Genomic DNA, 25683 nt, shown 5'->3' on the forward strand with positions numbered 1-25683 from the left:
GATCTGAGCTCACAAGTCCTATACTCTTCTAGTTCAATGCAAAAGACCCGATCTAAAACGCTTTTGTAGAAAAAATTTGCGAAAAACTATGCTACCTGGACCCCTCCGGATTGATGAATCCACCAAATCAAACACGTTATGTTCGATTTCTCTGCAACCCGGAAGGCTTTCGGGTAGCGGGTTTTAAAACTCGTAGATTCACTAGTGGACGTTGTCCGAACAACTATTTTTACTGTCCTAACTCAAAGATTTCAAAAAATTTTCTGATTTTATAGTGTTTCTTACTATCAAAAATGGGAAAATTTGGTTTTTGGTACCAATCTAGTTCCAACCACTTCCGAACTAAAGTTAACCGGTTCTACTTATTACAGTAGTGCAGTTACGATGTAACACACTAACTTAGCGCTTTTTTCCGTTTCAAAAAAATATCGATATCTCAAAAATCGCGACTTGTGGGGGGATCAAAATATCGCTATTTTGACCCTAAAAACCGGTCTGTTTTCGTTGTTTTTCACTGAAAAACGATATAAGACTATTAATATAGGCTATATAAATAATAATATTAGTAATACTATACCCCTCCGGGTTTGTTTATTATCCGAATTAAGGTGCTTAACTCGGATATTCGCAGTTCGGTGAAGGGTCACTACAGTGCAGCACTGTCGAGCCCCCCACAGATTACTATCTTACTTTTTGTACCAAAAGGGATACAAAAATTGTTAACGATACCCAACAGTCGATTGTTGTTGTCGTTGAGCCCCTTCTTGTTGCTCCTTGAACTGCTTGCCGGATCGGTCTTCACCCAAGACCCTTCCGAATTGAGCGCAAATCAGTTGACCCCTCCGGATTGAGCGCAATTTATCATTAACGTGCTTAAATGCTCAAATAACCCTACAGTACAAGCCTCACAAACGGGCCTCAAAGTTGATCGTAACGATCCTGACTGATATAAATGCCTGTAACAACAATATATCTATCAACAACAAACGGGGGGGTTGAATCACATCTTGTCTGGGGGGATGATTTCTACTGATTTTTTACTTTTTTTTTACTGTTTTTGGTTTTTTCGGTTATTTTTTATGTTTTTTGTTTTTCTTGGGTACTATGCTACTTTTTGTTTGGTTTTACTTATATCTTTAAGTGTTTTTGGTCACCAACCACTCAGGGGACGAGGGGACGGCCGATCCCCCCACCCTTCCTGGTTCGTGAATTTTCGGTCTTAACTAGGTTAAAAAACTATTCACGGCAATTCGGAAGGCCTCCGCGTTCCGAACTACCCTTCCGCCCCGGCGGTTTAGGCCTATTAAGGGCGTTAATGTGAGCATCCGCTCGGCGCGGAGTGCTCGTTAACGGTTCTGCCGTTCATGATGTTAAAAAAGAATAACACCCAGGAGCGCCATAAAAACATACATGTAACATTCGCCCGGAAGATACATATCGACGGATAACAAAACTAAGTCTTAAGACGACTGGCTAGCGTCTAAACAGAGCTTTGCATGTTTTTCACCGTCTCTACCAAGCCAGTACTTTTCGGTGGTCTTTCTTACATCAGGCTGACAAAAACGTTACTGTTCTCCGGCTTCGACCAGAACGCTCAAATTAACTGAATTACATGCGAAATTAGTGAGCCCATGGCTGGGTCTCTGTATCCCCAGACCACGAGGTCACTCCTAAAAACAGGGCTACTACTTATCATATTACTATTGTTTTTGTTCAGTAGATAAAAATCATCATCTCCATCGAAGATGGATCAACCCCTTTCCCCCAACTCCTAGCACCTCATCCTTGTCAAAACTAATCAAAATATCAGTTAAATTCAAGTCAGGACATGACAGGATGCTAAAAGTTTATGTGAGTTAATAAAAGTTTCCGTCCCGAGACCCTTCCGGATTCTTGAATCCGCTGAATCAAGCTCCTTACTCTTGATTTCTTGCTAATCCGGAAGGCTGGTTCTCACCCTTCACCGTTGTTGGCAAGGGCCTTGCAACTATTGTAGCAGCACAATAGTTGCAACTCGGAACGCTCTCTGCTATTCTGTATTTTGTTGTCGTTCTCTAATCTCGATTTTCGTACTGTTCGCAATCGCAGATAAAAGTTGTTCTGTTTCTTTCTGCTATTTTAGCCAAAATGGCCGTTTTAACATTTCTCAGAAATGTTACGTCATCACTTCGAAAATTTAAAATTTAGAATTCCAGAATCTTCTAGCCTTCACCGTTTGGCCAATCATTCAAATAACGTCCTTATCCGTTCTAAATCGCCAATCCGGAAGGTTCACTGCTAAAATCCTGAATTCGGCAGAGACTGCATTTTGGCCATTCTGGTCGAATGTCACAATACTTGAAATTTTTAAAAGAATTTGAAAAAGTCTAACATAATTTTCCAAGTTAGTTTTCTTTTTAAAACTTGTCTGAGCACAACAGCAGGCAAATGTACTCTGGTCGTTTTTTTTGCAGGCCACGAGTAATGAAACTCACTAGGCACAAAGCAAAACAAATCACACTCTTCTCACCCCTGTCTTTGAAGCGCAGACACTTCCTCTGCCTTCAGTTTCTGCTCACGTCTTGCTTTCGCCTTCCTCTTTGTCTGTGATGGTCTCTGTTGTTTTCCCCTGATATTGCCAATCAGCTCTGACGGCCTTTCTTCATGTGCCACTAACAATCGCAGAGATTTCAGCTCCAATTCAGCACTCTGGTGCAGCTTCAAATATTCCTTGAGCTACCCCGGGTCCTTTTGCTTGCTTTTGTAGAGTAGCCGTTTTGTAGCTGGAATAATGAGCACTCCTGTGCCGAGAAGCTGACTAAACAAGTCGGGCGTTCCTTCCCTTCTGCAATAGACGATCGCCAATATCTGCTGCTTCTTCGACTTCAAATGGTTTGTCAGCTCCTTGACACCTGTTGGTCAATAGTTTTTTGTTCTGTGGCTGTTAATGGTGTTGTTTACCACGTCGTGCCACACAACGTGTATTATTAAATAGTTTCAGATAGTTGAAATGTTTACCGGGGTAGCAATGGTTGCCCCGCGATGAAATTGTCCGACAGAAGATATCACTTGCTCAAGACATCATCTTCAAAAAATCTCCTGATTGCGGATTCTCAAGCACGCCATCTTGATTTTCCAAATTTCAATATCTTGTCCCTACCTGGGGCCCGAATTGGTGCGGTCCAAAACTTCTTACCCGAGAAAGACAAATTCAACATCATCGCTCTGCTCATCGGCGGAAACGACGCCTTCAACGGAAAAGACCCCTCCAGTATACCTGCAGGCGACATTGCTGAAGAACTGTCGAAGCTAGCCGAGGAGCTGTGTGAACGAGCCAAAAAAGTTTTCGTCATCGGAATCCCTCATCGTAGTGAGAACCGAGCTCGATCTGCAAAAATAAACGAATTCCTAAGAAAGATAAAAGGAACTTGGAAGTTTAGAGGAGTGAGTGAAAAAATCCACAGCTCATATCATTTGAAAACTGACGAAGTGCACCTCAGTGAAGAAGGTCTGAAGGGCATTAAAAGTATTCTCAAGAATAAAATCTTATACGATAAACATTCGAACATCTGCAATACAGAAGGACATCTGGTATATTACGAGTGTCGTTTCAAGAACTGTCAGTGCCCCTATTAACGTAAGTAGAAATAGTGAACCGCAGGCCTCCCCTTTTCGGGAACCACCAGGTTTGTCTATTTCTTCTTTTCCCCTGAGTGAGCCACAGGCCTCCCCTTTTCGGGAACCACCAGGCTTAACTGTTTTTCTTTCCATAGTATAAGCAAAAATGGGCAAAAACTGCAAAACATGTAAAAGAGGCTTTGCCAGCAACGAGAAAACATACACTTGTGTCGCATGCAACGCTCAAATGCATTTGGAACCAACTTGTGTTGGGTTGTCTCTAGTGGCCATAAATGGAATAAGAGAACTAGGGCCGAATGTCATGTTGCTTTGTAATACTTGTGTGCAAAATAATGAACGAGACAACTTTATAAGATGCAAAACCCTGGCCAACATAGACGAGAAGCTCTCAAACATTGATGTAACTGAAAGCCTTAAAAGCATGGAAAGAAGACTTACCGATTTAGTAGATCAAAAAATTGGAAATGCAATGAAAACGACATGCGATAAAGTGGAAAAAACTTATAGTGCCGTTGTAGCTGCTGAAACCACCACCCGGATAAATCAAGCTCAAACCACTCAACATGCTGCCAGATCTAACTCTGATCACAACATAAATCAAAGTTTTAGGATACAAGGGGTCAAAGAGGACCCTGAGAAAACAAAAGGAGAAAACCTTGTCCCAACAAATGACGAAGTAAACGAAATACTAGACATAATTGGAGTGAAGCCGAAAATAATAGAACTAAAACGACTGGGAAAATTTGATCGTAATCGAATGAAGCCAAGAACACTGCTGGTAACTGTACCTAGCGAACATGAAGCACGACTAGTACTAGCAAAAAGCCGAGAAAAGCGAGAACAATTGGTCGAAAAAGAGGTCTACCTGCTACCAGCATTGACCAAAGAGAGTGCAGTTAAAGAGAACGAAATCCTTAAGAAACGAAGACAACTACTAGATGAAGGCGTTCCTCGCGAAAAGCTGAAAATAAGGAATCTAGAATTGTTCAATGATGGTGTGAAAGTAACTATTGACACTGAAGTTCAGGAACCCCAGCATTGACTAGGATTCCTCAACATTCTGCAACTAAATACTAGAAGCCTAATCAACATAGAGAGAAGAACTAAGCTAGCAAATGCAATTGCAGTTGGAAATTTTAATGTCATATGCTTAAGCGAAACTTGGCTTAACGAGAATATTCAATCATCAGAGCTTTTTCTAAGTGAATATAACATCTATAGATCTGATAGAGCTATTGTGAGTGGTAAAAACTGTCACGGAGGCAGCCTAATAGCTGTCAAGAATAGTCTAATTACCGAGGACTTATCCACCAAACATGACATTCCTGATTCATGTGTGCTATGTAGTATAAAACTTCATCAAACTGAAATGATAATTGGCTCATTCTACAATCCGCCAAAAAACAGTAATTACAGATACAAAGTGCATGAATTTGAACAACTGATCAAAGCCATTCCTAAAAACAAACCGTTTCTCTTATGTGGGGATTTAAATTTCCCAGAAACAAACTGGAACACCCTCACCAGTACTGACGAGGAAGAAAACCAAATACTGCAAATTTTTGAAAATGGACTCTTTAGGCAGGCGATAGATTTCCCAACATGTGTGAAGAACATACTAGACGTAGCCTTCTATCGGAATTGCTATACAAGTGCAGAACAAGATTTTAACGTTTCCAAGATTTATGACTGCTCAGATCACAATGCCATAATGTTGTCTATTGAATGCACGGTATCAGAGCCGAAACCATACTTGGAAAATTTTAGAAGTTTTGGAAATGCCGATTTTGAAGGAATAAACAATTTTATAAACGAGAACCCATTTGAACCAGTATGCCACACAAACATTAACAAAATGCATGAGGAGTACACCCAATATTTGGATGAAATCATTAAGAGTTTTGTGCCTCTCAGAACAAGACATAGGCAATCACTTCCACCTTGGATAACAAGTAGCACTTCAAATTTGATCAAAAAGTTACAAACAAAACGGCAATCATGTATACTCAAACCGACCAACTACAGAAGACAACAAGTTAAACTGTTTGAAAATTTAGTAACTGAATCATCGGAAGTGGACAGGAAAAACTACCAAGAGGAATTGTTTAGAACACGGAACACTAATGTAATTTTTAAACACCTAAAGAACTTGAATAAACATACAAGTCTTCCTAAGTTACTCATAAAAGATGAAGTTGAAAGCACAAATCCAAACGAACAAGTCAACATGCTAAACGACTTCTTTCATTCAGTTTTTAATCCTAAAGAAAGTTTTAGTATTAGAGATATTCAATTTGGAAATCCCTTGTTAACGAATTTTGATATATCGAAAAAGACAGTAAGTGAGATTTTATCAACTCTGGACGTAACAAAGTCACGCGGCCCAAATGGGTTGCCACCTAGCTTTTTTCAGAAAACGAACCGCAATATATGCAAACCGATGAACAAAATTTTGAGAAACGTAAAACGCCTACGAAAAATACCTGATTCATGGAAAACAGCTGCAGTTACTCCTGTTCACAAAAAAGGTGACCGAAAATTGGTGAACAACTATCGACCAGTATCGCTATTAAATATTGACAGCAAAGTCCTTGAAAAATGTATATACAAAGACCTGTACCCTTACTTTGCCTGGTATTTGACGAAACATCAACACGGTTTTACTAAAGGTAGATCAGTTTTGACAAACATGCTCTCCTTCCTGAAAGAAATATATGAAGCGCTTGACAATGACTCAAACGCAGAAATTGTAGCAGTCTACACTGACTTTGCAAAAGCCTTTGATAAAGTTCCGCATTTTGATCTACTCAAGAAAGTTGCACTTATAGGAATAGGAGGCTGCATGTTAGAGGTACTCTATGACTATTTGAAAAACAGGAAACAGTTTGTACGAGTAGACAATATCAGCTCAAAAGTTTTAGAAGTCACTAGTGGTGTTCCCCAAGGATCACTTTTAGGACCACTGCTCTTTTGCATTTTTATTAACGACCTACCTGAAGTACTCAAATTCTCTGAACCATATATTTTTGCGGATGATCTTAAACTACTTTCCATCAAAAAAACATCAATTGAAATTCAAGAAGATCTGGACAAAATTCAGCAGTGGGTAACTGAAAACAAAATGGAATTAGCACTAGATAAATGTGCAAAAGTAAGTTTTAGGGGCGGAGACGCCAACTCTATGCTTTTTGGTGTAGTGCTTGGAACATCGATGGTTGTGAAAGATCTGGGAATTTTTGTGTCGGGCGATTTAAGTTGGAAGGTACACATTGAAACAAGATTAAAGAAGGCAAACCAAGTACTGTACCTCCTGAGAAGAAACCTATCAGCAAAGATAAATACGTTTGTAAAGTTAGGCCTGTATAAGTCACTAATACTCCCAGTGTTATTATACGGACTCTCATGTACACATATATCGAGGGGGGATCAATTGCAGTTGGAGCGATTTCAAAAGAAAGCAATCCGGTGGATCACTGGAAATAAAACGGGAGTGTACATCAACGAACTACGCTTGCTAAACATTTTACCCCTGCCCATGTTCATCCAGCTAAATAACATCTTACTTCTTGCCAGTCTTGATTCTAATGAACGAAATGAAATAGTGTTAAACAGGCGAACCACACGGGCTAGAAATATAGAAATTTTTGAGATGCGAAAAGTGAGAACGGAAAAAGCGAGAAACGAATTTGTTTTCAGAACCAGTAGGATTGTAAATCGATTAGAACCATATATTCATTTTGATAAACGAATCGGCCTCAAGACGAGAATTTTAAACACGATGTGGAAATTTGTAAACGAGAGATTTTCAGAAATGACAACGTGCACGTGGCAATTATTCTGTGATTGTATCACGTGCAGAAACAAGTGGACATTGTTTTAGAGAAGACGCCGGGACCAAGACTCCCAACAGCAGTGCTGTGAATCCCCAACAACAACAACAACAACAACAACAACCACTTTTTTCTCCTTCAATGGACCGTCTTCTAGTAATCGTCGGAGATTCTTTCTTTGGTTCGCAAGTTGTTATTAAGTGATAGGCCAGGAATTAGTGTAACAAGGCGCTCGTATTTCTTTTTCTCACATGTGTTAAGGGTGTTGATGCTTTGGAACAGGGAGCTAGCTGCTACAATCTGAAACATTTCGGTAACTCAAAAAAAAAATTGGCCATATTTTACGTATCGATAAAAAAACACTATAAAAATTCCCTATACAATGATGAAAATCATTAGAAGTGTTTATACTGGTCCTTTAATGGGAAAACAGTTGGACTTTTAAGCTCTTCGTTTTATGGTTTATCACGAATTTACAAGTAAAATTGAAGAAATTTTTGCTAAAAACTAAATTTCAAACGTTTTCTTAACTATGTGCAAAAACATAGTTGCGAAAACGTTTTTCCAATAAATTGCGCATGAGAGACAAAGTAATCATGATTAAAGTGCACATGAGAGGCGTGCACTTGAGAGGCATCCAACTAGACCTATTGGATAAAAAATTGGTGCGTATTCATAGGTCCCAAAATAAAAAATCAGTCCCCTAGGTCCCAAAATAAAATACCAGCTGCATAATTCCCAAATCTTTTCAATTCGTCTGAAGACTAAATTAGCCGAGTCTCGGTTGAAGGTCGCAGGTGGGCGCGTTACCTGCGTTAAGGCGATAACCAGCTCTAAATTTTGAATAGAGTCCCAATCTTTGGTGGCAAGCTCTCAAAACGTTGGCGCGACTGCGGCGGTCACTATTCTGCAGCTTGAGTTGATGCTGCTTGAACAGTCAATAATTAAACCATAAACTCGGCTCAAATTTCAACCAATCAGAATTCAAGCAGATACATTTTGGGACTTATGCGACCGATTTTTCATTTTGGGAGCTATGAATATTGGGACCTCTGGGAATTCACAAAAAAATTGGCAACACATGGAAACGTCCTAATTTACTTGAAATATGATGAATTACTCCCCTTGAATTATGATGAATTCATCACAATTGATAAACATAAGTACGAAGAAGCTAGTTAAGAAGTTAATAGATATCATAATAAGGAAGCATAAAATACCCGTGTTATTACCCGAAATTCTCCTAACTAGCTTTAGTGATTGTAGCCCTGAATAGAATTATATGAGGCGGTGTGGGGCATGTCATAGTTTTGATAATTGCGTGGACGTTGATATGGATGGATCCGATTAACGGAACTATTATGGCTATCGTTATTAAAATTTTGTAGATTATTAGGGCGGGGTAGGTTGTTAGAGTTTTGGCAATTGAAAGATTTAAGGCAATTTCGCAAAAACGGGACACCATGCTCATCGTTTAGGTGTATTTTGTCCCAATAAAGAAAGCTCCAGTTGTTGTTGCCTTGATTATAGTATTAGCTTCGTCGTCGTCGTAGGGCGTTTTCGAGCATTACTGCCCATTGCCCGCCATATGTATATCTCTCACAATTGCTTTCCACTGCGGCCTGTTCAGTGCAGTATCTTTGGCCAAATCGAACCAGCTTGCCTCCCAGTTCTTGTGGGTCATTTTTTGGGGTTTCAAGAATGGGCGGAGTTCCTTCTTCACCAACCGTCTCCACGAGTTCTTTACTCCACCGGGGGGTCTCTTCCAGTTGTCGGCTTTCTCAAATTCCAGGCATGCGTTGGGTATCATGTTGGGTTCCATGCGTAGGGTGTGCCCTAGCCATTTGAGGCGTCTTTGTTGTACGGTGGAACTCATGGTGTCTGTCGGAGCACCAAGGTTTCTCATGCATCTGCAGTTGAAGGAGTCGAGGCGTTGAGTATCGGATGCCTTGACTGGCCAGGATTCACATCCATACAGCTTAAGTTCGTGTGTTACAGTAGCTTGTGTTTAAGTTCGTGTTGAAGTGGACTTCTCAAAAACATAAGATGCAAATTTGTATGGTTTTCCAGGTTTTCGTATTATGTGTCGAATGGTAGACTCAACTTGACGCTTAAAAACAAAAAAGCCCGAACCACGGCTCACAGAAGAACAAAAACAGCAGCAACAACCGATCACAAAAAAACAACAACAACATCAGGATTCGTCTCAACCTGTTTTTGGATGGGAATTAATCAACTGCTGTGCGTACAGTGTTGTCCCAAAAGTCCTGCCCATTCACGAGTGAACAGAAAGAATTCGGATGGGTGGAACGGGAGTGGTCTGGCTGCCTGGCGAAATCAAACGAGGTTGGGCAACGAAATGTTTGCTAGTACTGTAGTCTGTCTAGAACTGTAGTCTGTCTCAGTTTGACCCCTGAGAAGGAAAATGTCAGGGCAAAAGTGAAAAGGTTGAAGGTGACTTCGAAAAAAATCGAAAATAACACTGAAAATTTTATTGAAGGAGAATCGACATTATCGCACAAGAGATGGAATATTTAGAAAAAGGAGAAATAGACGAAAAACAAGAGAAGGACGAATTAAAAGAGAAGAAAGTAATCGAGAAAGAGAACATTAAAGGGAGTTTTGCACGCACATTAGCATTTCGCGACTCCTCGTTCCGATTGCGAAGCGTTATATCTGCGACATAAAGACGACCTCCTTTACTGTTTTGTGTGCGAGAAGAACCGAGAGGATCAAAAAGTGTCGTTGATGCACTGGTGAAAAAAGCAAAAGGCTGCTGGTCTGGCGATGTTATATAACTCCAACGAGAACAACGATACATGCTCCAAACGGAATAATCGAAATGAAACTGCAGGTGGCGTCAAGAAAAACAAAAAGAGCAATAGTCAAAGTGGTCCTCAGAGCAATAACAAGGGTCAGAAGAGAGGAGGTGTTGGGAAATAGTTGGGAGGTGCTAGTTTTCTCGAATTTAAGCAACACTTGTTTCGTCAGCTCTGTTGTGCACACACCGTGGGTCAGGCAGGTCGGTAGTAAAAAAAATGGCTTCTCTCCTACTACAGGAAGAGGGGCGGTTGGTTATTTCTTGGGTACAAAATACCATGTGCTTAATTTTGAGTTAGTCTTTAATATGGGTGGTTATACGTTGTTTGGTGGCAAAGATATTTGAGAAATTACTACTTTGAGAAAATTGAGTTTTTTTCTAGTCAAATTAAACATTTTTTTTTGTCGTTCAGCTTCTTATTATCTTTGTATTTTGGCGCAAAATAAGCTCAATGTAATTTTTAGATGTTTAGCTGTTTTGGGCAGCACTAAATATAAAAAGGATATCCTCAAATTTTGCGTGTATAAGATGTAGGTTTTGCTTAATACAATTCTTGTGAAAGTGTTCACTAGATTATATGTTTAGTAGTGTATATAATTCATCCTTATGATTCAGTTTGGTTAGGTTATGCTTCAGTTGGCAGAGAGCATGAGTATACGTCTGGAGGGTGAAGGAGACCCGCCTCTCCAGTTTGAAACACCCCGAAGAATGAGTGAAGACCTGTCTCAACTTCACACTTCCTACTTCAGTCAACAGTCCTAGACGTCAGGACTCCCTCTGACTGTGTCGACGAAGTCCTTTTTCGAAAGTCTGTGTAAGTTCTGTCGCATGTATAAGAGTAAGGAAAAACAAGACTCGCAGGAGATGTTTACACAAGCAAAGCTTTGTTACAGCATGAACTTTCTTTTTTCCAACCTAAGTCGCATATATTGTTGCGACGCAAATATTGTTGCAACACAAAAAAAGGTTGCAACAAAATGTGTTCATTTTAAAAGTGTTCATTTTGATCAATAATCAGCTATTGAGTCCTGTCAATGCTAAGGATATTAACACAGACTATATTATTACAAATATCTTTTTAGGCTCAAGGTATCATGGATCTGTAGCGTAGAGGTAGGAAGGAGACCCGCAGGATCGGATGTTTTAATCAACTTCGTCTACTAAATGCGTCGGCTCTATAAAGTGAGGCATGTTAGTTGGTTTTTTTTTTTCAAATTGACTAGTACTGCTAATGCGTCATAATTGGCTTGCGTCTCTTAGCATTTATGTAGACCCATAATTGGCGGCGTCACTTAAGAAATTTTATAGACTCAAAGTTTTTCTCCTTCATTTTATCCCAGTACCTGTTTTCGGTCATTTTTTTGCTTGTGTATGCGAAGCGCAACTCCGCCTCTGGATGTATTAAAGCATGGCTGCTGACACCAGTTAAGTATGGATACTGACACCAGTAAGTCATGCCTGCTGATACCAGTTTAATATGTACAACTATCGCTTCTGACTGATCTTTCCGATGATAACAAATCCGTTGTTTCCTGGAGATCAATCCAATCTCTATTTCTGATATTGTTGGTTTACTTAAGCATGGCTGCTGGCACCAGTAAAGCATGGCTGCTGACACCAATTCGATATATGTTAAAACTTTTGCTTCTGTTTTTAAAATTTAAGTTTTTTTCTTAGTTTTTGACATGGGGTCGTATTTTTTTTTCAAGAGCCTGAATTATTTTCTCGCTTGTGACTTGAAAACGCATGGCGGCTGGCACCAGTAAAGCATGGCTGCTGACACCAATTCGATATATGATAAAACTTGTTCTAAAATTAACTTTTTTTCTTAGTTTTGACATGAGGTCGTAATTTTTTTTCAAGAGCTTAAATCGTTTTCTCGCTTGTGACTTGAAAACGCATGGCGGCTGTCACCAGTAAAGCATGGTTGCTGATACCAATTCGATATATGATAAAACGTTTGCTTCTGTTTTCAAAATTAACTTTTTTTCTTAGTTTTCGACGTGGGGTCTTATTTTTTTCAAGAGCTTAAATCGTTTTGACGCTTGTGACTTGAAAACCCATGGCGGCTGTCACCAGTAAAGCATGGCTGCTGATACCAATTCGATATATGATAAAACGTTTGCTTCTGTTTTCAAAAAAAAACTTTTCTTAGATTTTGACATCGGGTCGTAATTTTTTTTCAAGAGCCTAAATCGTTTTCTTACTTTTGACTTGGAAACGCATGGCGGCTGGCACCAGTTTCATCTGTGATATAACTAATGTTTCTGACTGTTCCTAGTAGAGTAGATATGAGATCAGTTCAATTTCTTTTTTTTTGCGATCTAAAAGTATTGGTGCAACGAAACCAGCAGGGTACATGATTTTTTTTTGCAGTTTAAAAGTATTGGTGCAATGAAACCAGCAGGGTACATGATACAACGTTCTCGTATGAACCTAAGCTCATCGAAGTTTTAGAAGACATCATATGTCCATCGTTTTCGTACTTGTGATGTGAAGAAGCATGGCTGCCGGGGCCAACTTGTTATGTTCTGATAAGAAATCTTCGATATGTGCTGTGTTTTTCGGGTTGGTCAGTTCAATTTATTTTTTTTGTTTCTTAGGTGCATCGATAGGTGCATCGCAGAATATACCATACAATATAAAACAGCAGAATATACCATACAATTCAGTGTCCATGCTTCTGAAAGTAGTTTTTTTTTCATTAATTTTGTTGTGGCTTCTTTGTTTGTTTTGATGGTCATGAATTGTTTACCTCAATCGTGACGTGAAAAAGCATGGCTGTTGTGAGCAATTTGATTTTGATTTAATTATTTTGTCTGACTGTTGTTTTTCGATGAAATCAGATGTCCCTTGTTTCTTGGAGATCAATCTTATGTCTTTTTCTGATTTAAGAGATGACCTAAAGCATGGCTTCTGAGACGAATTCATTGTGTGATAAAATTTCTGCTGACGAGTCTCTTTATAAGAGTAACCTTTGCCTTAGTTTTTGACATTGTGTCGCAGGTTTTTTTCACGGTCAAAATCGTTTCCTTAATTGTGATGTGAAAAATCATGATTGCTGTGACCAGTTTGATTTGTGATACAACTAATTCTTCTGTCTGTTCCCTACAGACTTATTCAATATGTGCTTTGTGTTTTTGAGAGACGAGTTAAATCTTTTTTTTTTCGTTTCTAGTGGTGCATCAAAACCACCAGAATATTTGACAAATTTTGGTTCCGAGGCTTGTCTTAAAATGTTTTTTTTTCTGTTGTGGTTGCGTAGTGTGTTTTGCTGGGCCTGGATGGTTTTCCTCCCTAATGACGTGAGAAAGCATGGCTGCTTTGATCAGTTTGCCTTTACCATAATCCTTTGTGTCAGTTCTTTTCGTTAATATCATATGTCCGATGTTTCTTGGAGATCAATCGTATCTCTTTTGCTGATAATAGCATGTTTTTGAGCATGGCTTCTGACACCAGTAAAGCATTGCTGCTGACACAAACTCGATATATGATAAAAATTCTGCTGACGAATCTTTCTAAGAGCACATTTTTTTAAAAATTTTGGTGTCATAGTTTTTTATTTCACGGGCTACATTGTTTTCCTATTTTTGTTGTGGAAAAAGCATGGCTGCTAGGACAAGTTTGATTTTTGATACAGATAATGTTTCTGATTGTTCCTGTCTGAGTTATTCCATATGGGTTTGTTTTTGAAAGTGATATGTTTAGTTTCTTTTCGTTTCCTCTGATGTAAGAAAGCATGTTTGCGTCGAAACCAGACGGAAGTATGATACAACTTTCGTTTACGAGTCTAAGCTTTTTGAAGTTTTCGATGATATCATATGTCTGTTGTTTTTTGGAAATCAATCCAAGGTCTTTCTGAATTTCGCGATGTACTAAAAGCATTGCAGCTGACACGAGTTCAATATATGATGAAATTTTTGCTTACTAGTCTGTTTTTAAGAGTTATTTTTTTGTTGTTTTTGACGATGTTTATTTCATAGGCTACATCGGGTTTTTTTTTCTTGTGATTTGAAAAAGTATGGCTGCTGGGACCAGTTTGATTTGTGATACAACTCTTTCTTACTGATCCTATTAGAATTCTTCCATATGTGATGTTTTTTTAGTGAGATAGTTCTCTTTCTTTTTTTTTCTTGCGATTTAAAAAAGTATGGGTGCGTCGAAACTAGCAGGAAATATGATTGATACAACTTGCATAACAGTCTTAGCTTTTCAAAGTTTTCGATGGTATCTTATGTTCAGTGTTTCTTGGAGACAATCCAAGTACTTTTTCTGATTTTCGCGATGACTAAAACTTGGCTGCTGAGACGTGCATGATGAAGTTTTTGCTTACGAGTCTGTTTTTAAGAGTAGTTTTTTGTTTCAACGCTTGTCGTAGTTTATTTCATGGGCTAAATCGTTTTTGTACTTGTGAAGTGAAAATGCTTGGCTGCTGGGACCAGTTTGATTTGTGATACAACTATTTTTTCTGACTGTTCCTAACGGATTTATTACATATTTGCTTTGTTTTCTGTTGAGATCAGTTCAACTTCTTTTTTTGTTTCTTGATGTTTAAGGAAGCATGAGTGCGTCGAAACTAGCAGGAAATATGATCCAATTTTTGCTTACGGGTCTAAGCAAATCAAAGTTTTCTACGTTATAGTATATCCGTTGTTTCTTGGAGACATTCCAACGTCTTTTTCGTTTTTTTTGTGATGTAATAAAAGATGGCTGCTGAAACGAGTTCAATATATGTTGAAGTTTTTGCCTACGTGTCTCTTTTTAAGATTAATTTTTTTGTTTTAATTTCTGTCATCGTTGATTTCTTGGGCTAAATCGTTTTTTGTACTTGTGATGTGGAAAAGCATGGCTGCTGGGACCAGTTTGATTTGTGAGGTAACTATTCTTTCTGACTGTTCCTATCAGAGTTTTTCCATATGGGCTTTGTTTTTGGTGAGATCTGTTCAATTTCTTTTTTCGTTTCTTGCGATGTAAGAAAGCATGGGTGCGTCAAAACCAGCAGGAAATATATAACATTTTTTGATTAAGAGTCTAAGCAAATCAAAGTTTTCTGTGATATCATATGTCAGTTGTTTCTTGGAGATAATCCAATGTTTTTCTATTTTCTTGATGTACCAAAGCATGGTTGCTGACAGGAGTTCAATATAGGATAAAGTTATTGCTGTTTTTAAGAGGGTATTTTTTTGTTTTAACGTCTGTCGTAGTTTATTTCATTGGCTAATTTGTTTTTGTCCTTGTGATCTGAAAAAGCATGGCTGCTGGGACCAGTTTGATTTGTGATACAACTATTTTTTCTGACTGTTCCTAACGGCTTTATTACATTTGCTTTGTTTCCTGTTGAGATCAGTTCAACTTTTTTTCGTTTCTTGCTGTTTAAGAAAGCATGGGTGCGCGAAACTAGCAGGAAATATGATGCAATTTTTGCTTACGATACTAAGCAAATCAACGTTTTCTACGTTATAGTATATCCGTTGTTTCTCGGAGACAATCCAACGTCTTTTTCCTTTTTTTTGTGATGTAATAAAGCATGGCGCATGGCTGCTGAAAAGAGTTCAATATATGTTGAAGTTTTTGCGTACGTGTCTATTTTTAAGATTATTTTTTTGTTTCAACTTCTGTCATCGTTGATTTCATGGGCTAAATTGTTTTTTGTACTTGTGATGTGGAAAATCATGGTGGCTGAGACCAGTTTGATTTGTGAGATAACGGTTCTTTCTGACTGTTCCTATCAGAGTTTTTCCATATGGGCTTTGTTTTTGGTGAGATCTGTTCAATTTCTTTTTTCGTTTCTTGCGATGTAAGAAAGCATGGGTGTGTCAAAACCAGCAGGAAATATATAACTTTTTTGATTACGAGTCTAAGCAAATCAAAGTTTTCTGTGATAACATATGTCAGTTGTTTCTTGGAGATAATCCAATGTTTTTCTATTTTCGTGATGTACCAAAGCATGGTTGCTGACAGGAGTTCAATATAGAATATAGTTATTGCTGTTTTTAAGAGGGTCTGTTTTTGAGGGTATTTTTTTTGTTTTAAGGTCTGTCGTAGTTTATTTCTTTGGCTAATTTGTTTTTGTACTTGTGATCTGAATAAGCATGGCTGCTGGGACCAGTTTGATTTGTGATACAGCTAGTCTTTCTGACTGTTCCTATCGGATTTTTTCCAGATGGGCTTCGTTTTTTGGTGAGATCAGTTCAATTCCTTTTTTCGTTTATTGCTTTGTTAGAAGTCATGGGTTCGTCAAAACTAGCAGGAAATATGATACAACTTTCCCTCATTAATCTAAGCAAATCAAAGTTTTCGATGATATCATATGTCCGTCGTTTCTTGGAGACAATCCAACGTCTTTATCTATTTTTGCGATGTACTAAAGCAGGGTTGCTGACATGACTTCTATATATGATGAAGTTTTTGCTTACGAGTCTGTTTTTCAGAGTATCATCTTTTTGTTTCAACGTCTTTCGTAGTTTTTTTTCATGGGCTAAATCGTTTTTGTACTTATGGTGTGAAAAAGCATGGCTGCTGGGACCAGTTTGATTTGTGATACAACTATTCTTTCTGACTGTTCCTATCGGATTTATTCTTTATGGACTTTGTTTTTTTGGTCAGATTAGTTCAATTCTTTTTTTTTTGCTTATTGCTTTGTTAGAAAGCATGTTTGCGTCAAAACTAGCAGGAAATATGATACATCTTTCACTCACGAGTCTAAGCAAATCAAAGTTTTCTGTGATACCATATGTCAGTTGATTCTTGGAGATAATCCAAAGTTTTTCTATTTTCGTGATTTACGAAAGCATGGTTGCTGACGGAGTTCAATATAGGATGAAGTTATTGCTGTTTTTAAGAGGGTTAGTTTTTAAGGGTATTTTTTTGTTTTAACTTTTGTCGTAGTTTATTTCATTGGCTAAATGGTTTTGTACTTGTGATGTGAAAAAGCATGGCTGCTGGGACCAGTTTGATTTGTGATACGACTCTTCTTTCTGACTGTTCCTATCGGAGATATTCAATATAGGCTTTGTTTTTGACGAGTTAAGTTCAATTTTTTTTTAGTTTTTTGCGATGTGAGAAAGCGTGGGTGCGTCGAAACCAGCAGGAAATATATTACAACTTATGATTACGAGTCTATGCTTATCAAAGTTTTCGGTGGTGTTATGTCCGTTTGTTCTTGGAGACAATCGAACATTTTCTTTTTTTTGTGATGTTCCAAAGCATGGCTGCTGACAGGAGTTCAATATATGATGAAGTTTTTGCTTACGAGTCTGTTTTTAAGAGTATTTTTTTTGTTTCAACGTCTGTCGTAGTTTTTTTTCATGTGTTAAATCGTTTTTGTACTTGTGATGTGAAAAAACATGGCTGCTGGGACCAGTTTGACTTGTGATACGACTATTTTTTCTGACTGTTCCTATCGGAGATATTCAATATAGGCTTTGTTTTTGACGAGTTAAGTTCATTTTTTTTTGTTTTTTGCGATGTAAGAAAGCGTGGGTGCGTCGAAACCAGCAGGAAATATATTACAACTTATGATTACGAGTCTAAGCTTATCAAAGTTTTCGGTGGTGTTATGTCCGTTTGTTCTTGGAGACAATCGAACATTTTCTTTTTTATTGTGATGTTCCAAAGCATGGCTGCTGACAGGAGTTCAATATATGATGAAGTTTTTGCTTTCGAGTCTGTTTTTAAGAGTATCTTTTTTGTTTCAACGTCTGTCGTAGTTTTTTTCATGGGCTAAATCGTTTTTGTACTTGTGATGTGAAAAAGCATGGCTGCTGGGACCAGTTTGATTTGTGATACAACTATTCTTTCTGACTGTTCCTATCGGATTTATTCTTTATGGGCTTTTTTTTTTGGTCAGATTAGTTCAATTCCTTTTTTTGTTTATTGCTTTGTTAGAAAGCATGTTTGCGTCAAAACTAGCAGGAAATATGATACATCTTTCCCTCACGAGTCAAAGCAAATCAAAGTTTTCTGTGATACCACATGTCAGTTGTTTCTTGGAGATAATCCAACGTTTTTCTATTTTCGTGATGTACCAAAGCATGGTTGCTGACAGGAGTTCAATTAGGATGAAATTATTGCTGTTTTTAAGAGGGTTAGTTTTTAAGGGTATTTTTTTTGTTTTAACGTTCTGTCGTAGTTTTTTTTTCATGGGTTAAATCGTTTTTGTACTTGTGATGTGAAAAAGCATGGCTGCTGGGACCAGTTTGATTTGTGATACAACTATTCCTTCTGACTGTTCCTATCGGATTTATTCTTTATGAGCTTTGTTTTTTTGGCCAGATTAGTTCAATTCCTTTTTTTGCTTATTGCTTTGTTAGAAAGGATGTTTACGTCAAAACTAGCAGGAAATATGATACATCTTTCCCTCACGAGTCTAAGCAAATCAAAGTTTTCTGTGATACCATATGTCAGTTGTTTCTTGGAGATAATCCAACGTTTTTCTATTTTCGTGATGTACCAAAGCATGGTTGCTGACAGGAGTTCAATATAGGATGAAGTTATTGCTGTTTTTAAGAGGGTTAGTTTTTAAGGGTATTTTTTTGTTTTAACGTCTGTCGTAGTTTATTTCATTGGCTAAATGGTTTTGTACTTGTGATCTGAAAAAGCATGGCTGCTGGGACCAGTTTGATTTGTGATACAACTATTCTTTCTGACTGTTCCTATCGGATTAATTCCATATGGGCTTTATTTTTTGGTGAGATTAGTTCAATTTCTTTTTCCGTTTCTTGCTGTGTAAGGAAGCTTGGGTGCGTCGAAACTAGCTGGAAATATGATGCAGCTTTCGCTTACGAGTCTAAGCAAATCAAATTTTTCTTGTGATGTGAAAAAGCATGGCTGCTGGGACCAGTTTGATTTGTGATAAAACTATTCTTTCTGACTGTTCCTATCGGATTTATTCGATATGGGCTTTGTTTTGTGATGAGATTAGTTCAATTTCTTTTTCCGTTTCTTGCTGTGTAAGGAAGCTTCGGGGCGTCGAAACTAGCAGGAAATATGATACAACATTCGCTTACGGGTCTAAGCAAATAAAAGTTTTCTCTGATATCATATGTCCATTGTTTCTTGGAGACAATCCAACGTCTTTTTCTTTTTTCGTGATGTAATAAAGCATGGCTGCTGACAGGAGCTCAGTATATGATCAAGTTTTTGCTTACGAGTCTGTTTTTAAGAGTATCTTTTTTGTTTTAACGTCTGTCGTAGTTTATTTCATTGGCTAAATGGTTTTGTACTTGTGATCTGAAAAAGCATGGCTGCTGGGACCAGTTTGATTTGTGATACAGCTAGTCTTTCTGACTGTTTCTATCGGATTTTTTCCAGATGGGCTTCGTTTTTTGGTGAGATCAGGTCAATTTCTTTTTTCGTTTATTGCTGTGTAAGGAAGCTTGGGTGCGTCGAAACTAGCTGGAAATATGATGCAGCTTTCGCTTACGAGTCTAAACAAATCAAATTTTTCTTGTGATGTGAAAAAGCATGGCTGCTGGGACCAGTTTGATTTGTGATACAACTATTCTTTCTGACTGTTCCTATCACAATTATTCCATATGCGCTTCGTTTTTAGTGATATCTGTTCAATTTATTTTTGTTTCTTGCGATATAAGAAAGCATGGGTGCGTTGAAACCAGCAGGAAATATGTTACATTTTTTGATTACGAGTCTAAGCAAATCAAAGTTTTCTGTGATATCATATGTCAGTTGTTTCTTGGAGATAATCCATCGTTTTTCTTTTTTCGTGATGTACCAAAGCATGGTTGCTGACAGGAGTTCAACATATGATGAAGTTATTGCTTACGGGTCTGTTTTTAATAGTTTTTGTTTTGTTTTAACATCTGTCGTAGTTTATTTCATGGGCTAATTTGTTTTTGTCAAGAGTCTGATTTTTTAATTTTGCTCTTTATTTGACGTCGTGTCGTAGTTTTTTTAAGGGATTAAATTGTTATTCTAATTGTGATGTGAAAAAGCATCGCTATTGGGACTAGTTTGATTTGTGATACAGCTATTCTTTCTAACTGTTTTTATCGGATTTTTTCCAGATGGGCTTGGTTTTTTAGTGAGATCAATTCAATTCTTTTTTTTTAATTCTTTGATAGAAAGCATGGGTGCGTCGAAACAAGCCGGAAAAATGATACAACTTTCCCTAGTGAGTCGTAGCAAATCAAAGTTTTCTCGGGTATCATATGTCCGTTGTTTCTTGGAGACAATCCAACGTCTTTATCAATTTTCGCGATGTACTAAAGCAGGGTTGCTGACACGACTTTTATATATGATGAAGTTTTTGCTCACGAATCTGTTTTTCAGAGTATCATCTTTTTGTTTCAATGTCAGTCGTAGTTTTTTTCATGGGCTAAATCGTTTTGGTCATTTTCGTGATGTACCAAAGCATGGTTGCTGACAGGAGTTCAATATAGGATAAAGTTATTGCTGTTTTTAAGAGGGTCTGTTTTTGAGGGTATTTTTTTGTTTTAAGGTCTGTCACATTGGCTAATTTGTTTTTGTACTTGTGATCTGAAAAAGCATGGCTCCTGGGACCAGTTTGATTTGTGATACAACTATTCTTTCTGACTCTTCCTCTCGGAATTGTTCTATATGGGCTTTGTTTTTTGGTGAGATTAGTTCAATTTCTTTTTCCGTTTCTTGCTGTGCTGTGTAAGGAAGCTTCGGGGCGTCGAAACTAGCAGGAAATATGATACAACTTTCGCTTACGATTCTATGCAAATCAAAGTTTTCTATGTTATCACATGTCCGTTGTTTATTGGAGACAATCCAAGGTCTTTTTCTTTTTTCGTGATGTACTAAAGCTTGGCTGCTGACAGGAGTTCAGTATTTGATGAAGTTTATGCTTAAAAGTCTGTTTTTAAGAGTTTTTTTATTTCAACGTATGTCGTAGTTTGTTTCATGGGCTAAATAGTTTGTTTTTATTTGTGATGTGAAAAAGCATGGCTGCTGGGACCAGTTTGATTTGTGATACAACCATTCTTTCTGGCTGTTCCTATCGGAATCATTCCATGTGGGCTATGTTTTTTAGTGAGATCAGTTCAATTCCTTTTTTCGTTTAATTTTTTGTTAGAAAGCATGGGTGCGTCGAAACAAGCAGGAAAAATGATACAACTTTCCCTCTTGAGTCGTAGCAAATCAAAGTTTTCTAGGATATCATATGTCCGTTGTTTCTTGGAGACAATCCGAGGTCTTTTTCTTTTTTCGTGATGTACTAAAGCTTGGCTGCTGACAGGAGTTCAGTATATGATGAAGTTTTTGCTCAAGAGTCTTTTGCTTTAGAGTAATTTTTTTGTTTCCACGTATGTCGTAGTTTGTTTCATGGGCTAAAACGTTTGTTTTTGTATTTATGATATGATAAAGCATAGCTGCTGGGACCAGTTTGATTTGTGATACAACCATTCTTTCTGGCTGTTCCTATCGGAATCATTCCATGTGGGCTATGTTTTTTAGTGAGATCAGTTCAATTCCTTTTTTCGTTTAATTTTTTGTTAGAAAGCATGGGTGCGTCGAAACAAGCAGGAAAAATGATACAACTTTCCCTCTTGAGTCGTAGCAAATCAAAGTTTTCTAGGATATCATATGTCCGTTGTTTCTTGGAGACAATCCGAGGTCTTTTTCTTTTTTCGTGATGTACTAAAGCTTGGCTGCTGACAGGAGTTCAGTATATGATGAAGTTTTTGCTCAAGAGTCTTTTGCTTTAGAGTAATTTTTTTGTTTCCACGTATGTCGTAGTTTGTTTCATGGGCTAAAACGTTTGTTTTTGTATTTATGATATGATAAAGCATAGCTGCTGGGACCAGTTTGATTTGTGATACAACTTTTTGCTGACTGTTCCTATCTGAGGTTTTGAGTATAGGCTTTCTTTTTGGCGAGATAAGTTCATTTTTTTCGTTTCTGGCGTTGTAAGAAAGCATGGGTGCGTCGAAACCAGCAGGAAAAATATTTTAACTTTTGATTACGAGACTAAGCAAATCAAAGTTTTCGATGATATCTATGTCCGTTGTTTCTTGGAGATAATCCAACGTTTTTTTCGTGGTGTACTAAAGCAGGGCTGCTGACACGACTTCTGTTTATGATGAAATTTTTGTTTAAGTGTCTGTTTTTAAGAGCATCTTTTTTGTTTCAACGTATGTTGTAGTTTATTTCAGGCTAAATTGTTTTTGTACTTGTGATGTGGAAAAGCATGGCTGCTGGGACCAGTTTGTTTTGTGATACAACTATTCTTCCTGACGGTTCCTATCGGATTTATTCCATATGGGCTTTGTTTTTTGATGAGATTAGATCAATTTTTTTTTCCGTTTCTTGCTGTGTAAGGAAACTTCGGCGCGTCGAAACTAGCAGGAAATATGATACAACTTTCGCTTAGGAGTCTAAGCAAATCAAAGTTTTCTATGACATCATATGTCCGTTGTTTCTTGGAGACAATCCAAGGTCTTTTTCTTTTTTCGTCATGGCTGCTGACAGGAGTTCAGTATATGATGAAGTTTTTGCTTAAGAGTGTTTTAAACAGTATTTTTTTTCAACGTATGTCGTAGTTTGTTTCATGGGCTAAATCTTATGTTTTTGTATTTGTGATGTGAAAATGCATGGATGTTGGGACGAGTTTGATTTGTGATACAACTATTCTTTCTGACTGTTCCTATCAGAATTATTTCATATGGGCTTCGTTTTTGGTGAGATCTGTTCAATTTCTTTTTTCGTTTCTTGCGATGTAAGAAAGCATGGGTGCGTCAAAACCAGCAGGAAATATATAACATTTTTTGATTACGAGTCTAAGCAAATCAAAGTTTTCTGTGATATCATATGTCAGTTGTTTCTTGGAGATACTCCAACGTTTTTCTTTTTTTGTGAAGTACCAAAGCATGGTTGCTGACAGGAGTTCAACATATGATCAAGTCATTACTTACGGGTCTGTCTTTAAGAGCATTTTTTTGTTTTAACGTCTGTCGTAGTTTATTTCATGGGCTAATTTTGTACTTGTGATCTGAAAAAGCATCGCTGCTGGGACTAGTTTGATTTGTGATACAGCTATTCATTCTAACTGTTTCTATCGGATTTTTTTTTCCAGATGGGCTGGTTTTTCTAGTGAGATCAGTTCAATTCCTTTTTTTCTTTTATTGCTTTGTTAGAAAGCATGGGTGCGTCGAAACTAGCAGGAGATATGAAACAACTTTCCCTCACGAGTCGTAGCAAAAAAGTTTTCTATGATATCTCATGTCCGTTGTTTCTTGGAGACAATCCATCGTATTTTTCTTTTTTCGTGATGTACTAAAGCTTGGCTGCTGACAGGAGTTCAGTATATGAAGTTTTTGCTCAAGAGTCTGTTTTTAGAGTTTTTTTTTGTTTCAACGTATGCCGTAGTTTGTTAAATGGGCTAAATCGTTTGTTTTTGTATTTGTGATGTGAAAAAGCATGGCTGCTGGGACCAGTTTGATTTGTGATACAACTTTTTTCTGACTGTCCCTATCGGAGATTTTGAATATAGGCTTTGTTTTTGGAGAGATAAGTTCAATTTTTTTCGTTTCTGGCGTTGTAAGAAAGCATGGAAGCGTCGAAACCAGCAGGAAAAGTTTTATAACTTTTGATTACGAGACTGAGCAAATCAAAGTTTTCTATGATATCTATGTCTGTTGTTTCTTGGAGATAATCCAACGTTTTTTTTTCGTGATTTACTAAAGCAGGCCTGCTGACACGACTTCTGTATAAGATGAAGTTTTTGCTTATGAGTCTTTTTTAAGAGTATCTTTATTGTTTCAACGTATGTTGTAGTTTGTTTCAGGCTAAATCGTTTTTGTACTTGTGATGTGAAATAGCATGGCTGCTGGGACCAGTTTGATTTGTGATACAACTATTCTTTCTGACTGTTCCTATCGGATTTATTCCATATGAGTTTTGTTTTTTGATGAGATTAGTTCAATTTCTTCTTCCGTTCCTTGCTGTGTAAGGAAGCTTCGGGCGTCGAAACTAGCAGGAAATATGCAACAACTTTCGCTTACGAGTCTAAGCAAATCAATGTTTTCTATGATATCATATGTCCGTTGTGTCTTGGAGACAATCCAAGGTCTTTTTCTTTTTTCGTGATATACTAAAACATGGCTGCTGACAGGAGCTCAAATATGATGAAGTTTTTGCTTACGAGTCTGTTTTTAAGAGCATCTTTTTTGTTTCACCATCTGTGTAATTTTTTTTCCTAGGCTAAATCGTTTTTGTACTTGTGATGTGAAAAAGCATGGCTGCTGGGACCAGTTTGATTTGTGATACAACTATTCTTTCTGACTGTTCCTATCGGATTAATTCCATATGGGCTTTGTTTTTTGGTGAGTTTAGTTCAATTTCTTTTTCTATGATATCATATGTCCGTTGTTTCTTGGAGACAATCCAAGGTCTTTTTCTTTTTTCGTGATGTACTAAAGCATGGCTGCTGACAGGAGCTCAGTATATGATGAAGTTTTTGCTTACGAGTCTGTTTTTAAGAGTATCTTCATTGTTTCAACGTCTGTCGTAGTTTTTTTCATGGGCTAAATCGTTTTTGTACTTGTGATGTGAAAAAGCATGGCTGCTGGGACCAGTTTGATTTGTGATACAGCTATTCATTCTAACTGTTTCTATCGGATTTTTTTCCAGATGGGCTGGTTTTTTTAGTGAGATCAGTTCAATTCCTTTTTTCGTTTATTGCTTGGTTAGAAAGCATGGGTGTGTCGAAACTAGCAGGAAATATGAAACAACTTTCCCTCACGAGTCGTAGCAAAAAAATTTTCTATGATATATCATGTCCGTTGTTTCTTGGAGATAATCCAACGTATTTTTTTTTTCGTGATGTACTAAAGCTTGGCTGCTGAAAGGAGTTCAGTATATGATGAAGTTTTTGCTCGAGTCTTTTTTCGAGTAATTTTTTTGTTTCAACGCATGGTGTAGTTTGTTTCATGGGCTGGCTAAATCGTTTGTGTTTGTATTTGTGATGTGAAAAAACATGGCTGCTGGGACCAGTTTGATTTGTGATACAGCTATTCATTCTAACTGTTTCTATCGGATTTTTTTCCAGATGGGCTGGTTTTTTTAGTGAGATCAGTTCAATTCCTTTTTTCGTTTATTGCTTGGTTAGAAAGCATGGGTGCGTCGAAACTAGCAGGAAATATGAAACAACTTTCCCTCACGAGTCGTAGCAAAAAACTTTTCTATGATATCTCATGTCCGTTGTTTCTTGGAGACAATCCAACGTATTTTTCTTTTTTCGTGATGTACTAAAGCTTGGCTGCTGAAAGGAGTTCAGTATGTGATGAAGTTTTTGCTCAAGAGTCTTTTTTTCGAGTAACTTTTTTGTTTCAACGTATGTTGTAGTTTGTTTCAGGCTAAATCGTTTTTGTACTTGTGATGTGAAAAAGCATGGCTGCTGGGACCAGTTTGATTTGTGATACAACTATTCTT

The 25683-nt window shown here is 37.5% G+C and overlaps 1 long non-coding RNA gene across 1 annotated transcript in view; it reads left to right on the top strand.

The window, feature by feature from the left end:
• Nucleotides 1–9522: 9522 nt before the first annotated feature.
• The window catches only part of LOC134847953 (uncharacterized), a 35495-nt gene continuing 19334 nt past the window's right edge, over nt 9523–25683 (top strand). The window contains exons 1-2 of the long non-coding RNA XR_010162881.1: nt 9523–10470; nt 10906–11083. This is a non-coding gene — a long non-coding RNA (uncharacterized LOC134847953). The remainder of the gene's footprint in view (nt 10471–10905; nt 11084–25683) is intronic.

Source organism: Symsagittifera roscoffensis, chromosome 6 (assembly GCF_963678635.1).
Source record: "Symsagittifera roscoffensis chromosome 6, txSymRosc1.1, whole genome shotgun sequence".
NCBI lineage: Eukaryota > Metazoa > Xenacoelomorpha > Acoela > Convolutidae > Symsagittifera > Symsagittifera roscoffensis.